Genomic DNA, 6659 nt, shown 5'->3' on the forward strand with positions numbered 1-6659 from the left:
AGCCACTGCAACACGAGTTCAATCCCCAGCCAGGGAGCTGACCCACATGGCACAGCAGACCTCTCCAGTCCCACCCGCTGCTCCCCTCAGCAGTGTATTTCAGTAGATCTGCCTGTTCTGCTCCTCACTCTGTCTCTGGTGAATCCTCTCATCTCCCACACCTCTGGCCTGTACCCCAGTTCTGCATGCATAAATAAATCTTTTTAAAAAGATGATATTGAAATGGATTTCAATCCAGGGCCTGACATCCAATCTCCCCACTGTCCCATGTCATACTTCACCAGGTTCCAGAATATACATCCCCAAGAACAATCTAGCTCCTATCCAAGAAGTGAGATACTGTGTAGTGGCTGACCCTAAATCCAAATAGTCTTGTACTCCAGTCTGCCACTAGCCTGCAGTGACCATGGACAAGTATTCATCCACTCTGTGACTCAATTTCCTTCCCTGTGAATGCCAATACTAACAGTATTTTCCAGGATTTAAAGAGCTAATAAATACCATGTTTATAAATACCTGCAACATGATAGATGCTTCGTAAATGTTAGCTATCATTATGATCTCTGCATTCCCGACAACCAGCACCTGGGAGTGCTCAGTAACTATATGTTGTGAGCCATCCATAATCTCTCCCTTAATCCTCTTTGCTGTCTAAAGATATATTGGAGGAGTGACTGGCCAAGACATGGGTGCCATTGGCCTCTGAGGACCTGCGCTTTACTTTATGAAGCTAACTTGCCTTTAAGGAGATGGAAAGATTGACTTTGGCTTCCTGGGCACCAAGCTCTAACAAATAGGGATGATCAGCCGGCAGATTGTCCCTGCACACCTCCAAAGATTTCCTCCCTGCCCTGTGTATTCTGGAATACTTGCAGTGTTCAAACCACATGGGGAAAACACTCATCTGGAAGGCATGAGATATTAACTCCTCTTTTCACTCATTGTGGCAGCAACCAAGTTTCCACTATAAATACAGACCCCAGAAAGAACCAATGAGGAGGCAGATCATATCCCAGGAGTCAGTAGCCTCTTTAGTCTGGACGACTGCCAGCAGGGCTCAGCTCTGCAGAAAGGAGGGGGTGGGGTTATGAGAGGAGGCTGAGGGATCAGGCAAGTGAGAAAGAAAAAAGAGAAAGAAAGTGAATGAGAAACTGGATGGAAAAGTGAAGAAGTGGAAAATGGGAAGAAAATATAAGGAGAGTGTATAGAGCCCCCCCCCCCTAATTTAGAGGATTAGAAACTACAGCAGACAGACTCCCTGAATTTCCAGAGCTGTAATTTCAGGATAGACCACACTTCGCCGTCAAGGACAGTGAGAATCTTTAGGAAGTGGCTGCACACTGCTAAAGAAACATGCTTGGTGGAGAGTCAAGCCATTATTATCTGCTGCTCTACTTTTTATCACATGCACTATCAACACAATGACATGTCTTATTGAGTGGTGTGTGATATTCTGCATGGTGAGACTATTGATGCAGAATTTCCCTTTCCAGAGCTCAATATTCCAATCAAAGCCTGTTGCATCACATCATTGAGGCCATCCACTTAATGACAAGTTGTAAGATGCATATTGCAGAATATTCATGTTCATTTTATGCTCACAGCGCTTAAAATCTCCTCTAAACAGCCTCTGCTCCCAGCCTATTAAGGTGCCTGTGTTATCTTCACTCCATTCAATGGTGTGGAAATAATTGTCTTGAGACTAAAGAAAAAATTGATGGTCACAAGCCGAGTCAGCACTTGTGTTCTTTTCTTACTCTGTTGAATCAGGTGTTATTTACCTCTTCTAACACCTGGGACTCCTGATAAGTCACTCCCCTGGTAGCTTTTCCAGGACAGTGCTGTGGGGTCTTTGGAAGAAGCAGGGATCCTTCATAAACCGTATTGTTATCAGCACAATTCACACAGCTACCAGATGTGCAAAATCGAAACCACCAAGGGCATCCAGGCGGAGGGGGCTTCCCAGCTCCATCTGGCTTCTCTGAAGTGTATTATTGAGTGGGAGAAGGTAGAGGAGAGAGAGGCGCTTGCACCAGGGCATGTGCCCCTGAGAGATGATGCTTGAATTCTACCAAATTGGGGTGCTTTTGGCTCCCCTCCTCTGAGTTCTGACCAAATTGGGGTGCTTTTGGCTCCCCCTCCTCTGCTCTTGAAGCACGTCCTTCCTGCAAATCTTGCTCTACTAAGAAGACCTGCCTCTTAGAGACAGGTAGGCTCTTTCTCCATCTCTTCCCCTCTTATCTCTGCAAGGGAGCACCAGGATGCGGGCTGGTGGAAGAGAGCTGTTGCCCCTGCAGCTGCTAGTTCAGCCGTGGGGCCCGTGACTTTGCCTTTAAATATCAACCACACATACAGAGACGACACTCTGGCAGCATGAGAGGTTTCCATGGTGACAGAATGCAGGCCATGACCTCTGTAAATGTAATCAGAGCACTGGGATTGGTATGTGAGACAGGTTTAATTTCTCCTCCTGTGGAAGCTCTGTGGTCTGGGCCATACGTAGGCTTCTAACACTGACAGACAACCTGTTATCTTCACCAGGGCAGCCCTGCACGTGAGCTCTGCCTCAGAGCGGCTGCCTGCACACTGCAGGACATGAAAGGTCACTGGGGATTGGAACAGGAGCGTACCAATACCTGGCACCCTGCCCAGCATCCTCAGGAAGTGCTACTGTTCCTCACACAAGTCTGTGGCGTCAAGGGCCCGACTAGGACTCAGAAGCTTGGCTGAGTATCTCTGCTCTGCCACCAGCAGTCTGTGTGACCTTGGGCAAGTCCATTTAAAGTCCAACATCTTCCCCCACAGGGAAGAGAAATCTAGGAGAAGAGAAGCTTGAGGGCTTCCAAAGTTCCCAGTGGAGGATGGTAACAAGTGTTTATTGGGTCAGGGAAGGGGGCTAAGGGGATTAGATTCTGCTCCGCTCGTGATTCCTGCTCCTGGGACTGCTAACTCTGATCCTTAGTGCTTGGTGGAGAGTGGGGGGATTCCGAGGGGAGAACTCAGCAGCACTTCCTGTCTCTATCCAAGTTGGAAGCAAACCCAGAGCTAACCAGAGTAAGAGACTAGAGTTTTGCATTAAATTAACAGGAAATGGAGACTCAGAGAGAAATGCTGCAGCAGCAGAGGAAGAACCTACAGCCTCCCCTTTGAGCCGCACTCAGCCTCAGCAAAGAGCCCTCTGGCCATTGAGATGCTGGTGGCCTGGATTCCATTTGCCCATTCATAGGAGACCCTGGCAGACTGCAGCTTCTAGTCACTCTGCTTCTCTGATTTCTTTCACTTTCCCAGTATAGTGCTTTTGGGAGAAGGGGGCAGGGGGAGGGGGGAGGGGGGGAGGTTCAGTCTAAGTGGAAGTTGCTAAGACTATGTGGCACATTTTTCTTCACAACGGGAGCTAGTCCATGAGATTCTCCTTTTGGAATATCAACAAAGAAGCTCAGAATATCAGAGCTGAAAGGGGCTTTAGAAATTCCCAACTTAAGGGGAAAACAGGCCCCATCTAGAGAAGTGATGTGCCCGAGTAGAAGCAAATTAAGCAGAACCATAAGGGCAGTGGGCCTTTCTCTACTCAGCTGAGCACTAATTTACCTCCTGGATGCTCTGAACCTCAAACTGCAGAGGAAGGGAAGTGGGGGGGGAGAATTCAAAAGTGGTTGTAGAGCATTAGAATCAGGAAATGGTGATTTGGCTGAATCTACAGATAGTAGCATTACCACTTCCTGTGTTAGCTGATGCCAAAGGAGGGAACATGGGGGAAGATTCCGGAGACAGTAGTTAAGTGACAGGACTCTGGTCTTCCACCAACAGTCCCCACCCAATCTGCATGGTTTCTCCAAGACCCCTGCGAGGACTATAAATCTGATTGTTAAGGGGGTTATTGTTGGTGTCCAGGCAAAATCAAAAATCTGAGAATAATGGAGTTGATAGGAAATCCAAGAGACTTTCTCTTCTGGCATCATGTCTTTGGGTCACTAAACCATCTAGGACAGACAGGTTTATTGTCTGCTCTTATGAAAGGGCCCAGTTCCTCAACTACCAATGAGGAAAAGTGGGTTTGTTCCAGCTCTAATCTCCAGGATTCAGTGCTCGCTACAAGTACAGAATTGCCAGCTTTCCCAAGATCCATTTAAAAGCTTGATCACGGGCCCTCTCTGGTGGCGCAGTGGGTTAGGATGCAGCACTGCAAGCTGGCCACAGCCACCTAAATGCGAGTTCGATCCCCGGCCCCAGAGGTGACCCACATGGCACAGCAGACCTCTCCTGACATGCCGCTGCTCCCCTCAGCAGTGTGCTTTGTTGATCTGCCTGTTCTGCTCCCCACTCTGTATTTGGTGGATCTTCTCACTGCCTCTGTACCTCTAGCCTGTACCTCAGTTCTATATGCATAATTAAATAAATCTTTAAAAAAGAGAGAGAGACAAAAATGCCTTCCTTCTTTCATGTGTTTAGTGTTTACCCAGCCCCTATGTTCAAAGTACTGAAACACAAACTTTGTCAATACAATGTGGTTGGCCTCAAGAAATATACAACCAGGTAGTATCAAGTGTCTCATTTTCATGATTGGACCCCAGCACATGACCTACAAATGCTATGTTAATATCATCAGTATCTCAAATGATGATGTGATGCCCCTTTTATTTAAAAAAAAATATTTATTTATTTATGCTTACAAAACTGGGGTACAGGCCAGAGGTGTGGTGGGTGAGAGGATTCACCAGAGATAGAGTGGGGAGCAGAACAGGCAGATCGATGAAGTACACTGCTGAGGGGAGCAGTGGGTGGGTCAGGAGAGGTCTGTCACACCGTGTGGGTCAGCTCTCAGTGGAAGATCAAACTTGTGCTGCAGTGGCTTCAGAGAGCTTCGTAATGTGGTGCTTTAACCCTTTGCACCACCAGGGAGAGCCTGAGATGCTTTTTAATAACCAAAATACTGTTGAAAGCTTCAGCATTAGCTGACTACTCAAAGATGTTTAGCCTAAAACAAAAGCTCCTGTGTTGTAAATGCTCAACTAATGTTTCCTGCAAGACCATAGATGCAGCCTGGGGTCCAACCTATACAGAGCAAGATGGACAGTTGACCTCACTGTGTGGTTTGGGGAGCACTGAAGGGAGATGTGCCCCAGTCATCTCCCCTACTCGGGCGTATCATAGGGCTTGACTTTCTCATCACGGGGCCTGAACTTTGAGCAAGGTATTGTCTCCAGACAGTCTAAGTGTAAAAGAAGCATACTCCATCAATTTCATTTCCCCAGACATGAGCTGAATGCCTGGTATGTGCCAGGAACAGTGTCAGGTAGTAAGAATTAGTAAATAAATAAGACACGAATTACCTGGCAGGGCTAACATGTTGCTATGCTAGAACTCTTTATCACATTAGTACACATGGGTTTATCAGATTAGTAGCTGTCCTGAGGGGCTAATACAGGATACAGGCAGGTAAATTTTGATAGGACATGAAAGCAGGAAATGTCTGGGATACTGAGACAATTACCCAGGAGAATTCAGGTCTGGGTGAATATTAAAATTGACTTGAGAGACCAAGGAAGGACAGAGAACAAAAGGGACTAAAGGCAAGTGATGTTTACTTTGGGATTTTTTTCCCTAGGAGCTCTGATCATTGCCTCTGGTATCTTCCTGTTTGGTCAACCTTAGGAAATTGGGACTACCTGGTGAGATCACTGTAACTGCTTGTCCTAAGCCACTGGATTGGTGACCTCCTTCTCCCTGCTGCAATGCGCTCAGTCCCTCCTTTCTTATGCTTTCCTGGTATTTTCAGGGTTATTTCACAGATTTTTATCACTTCCGCCTCTGCCAACCCATTTGTTTTTGCTTTCCTGGCTCATTTTTGAAGTGTCTACCTTCACTATCATGTCCACAGTCAGTAACCTCGGAGCTGGAGCAAGAGGGTTTAAGAGCAGCCACATGCTGCCTTCCAAGCTAACATTTCAGAGTCTGGCCCATTGTGGTTTTTCTTTCTCTCATTGTATTTCCAACAACCTGTCTTCTTTAAGGGCCGCTTGTATTCAATCACAACTCTTGCTTATGAGAGGCAGAAACCCAAGTCAAATAGCTGAAGGCCAAAAAAAAAAAAAAAAAAGAAGTTAATTGTCATTAAGCTTCTAGGGAAGAGCTGAATGACTGGACATGGAAGGGCAGGACATAACTAGGCCTTAAATACAACTGGCCTTTAGGTCCCTGGATTCTTGGGTCGCAGGCCAGGCTACCCTTGGCCCAAGCTGGGTCAGTGTGGTCACTGGGCAATGTCACATGAGAACAGAGCAGCCCCCACACAAACCCAATGGGTGGGGAAGAGGGGGAGTAGAAAGCTCCTTTGAGAGTAAGTTGCAGACACTAAATCAACCAGTAGAGTGTCCTAAGGATGAAACCTTATCATACAGTTATCAAAATGAGGAAAGCTAAGGAAGAAAAGTGAGTTCTGATTCCAATGCATGTTTTGTCTGGTTGAGAGAGTAGAAGATGCTAGGCAAGGAAACCCCCACACACACCACAGGATTAGTTTTGCATCCACAGGGTCCTCACCCCTCCCTGCCCCCCATCTGTGTCCTTATTTAGGGTTGCCTTTAAAAACCCAAGCTAGGGGCCCTCCCTGGTGGCCCAGCGGGTTAAAGCACAGCACTAAGAAGCTTAAGCCACTTTCA

The sequence above is a fragment of the Condylura cristata genome, unplaced genomic scaffold, assembly GCF_000260355.1.
Source record: "Condylura cristata isolate star-nosed mole 26May11 unplaced genomic scaffold, ConCri1.0 scaffold00017, whole genome shotgun sequence".
NCBI lineage: Eukaryota > Metazoa > Chordata > Mammalia > Eulipotyphla > Talpidae > Condylura > Condylura cristata.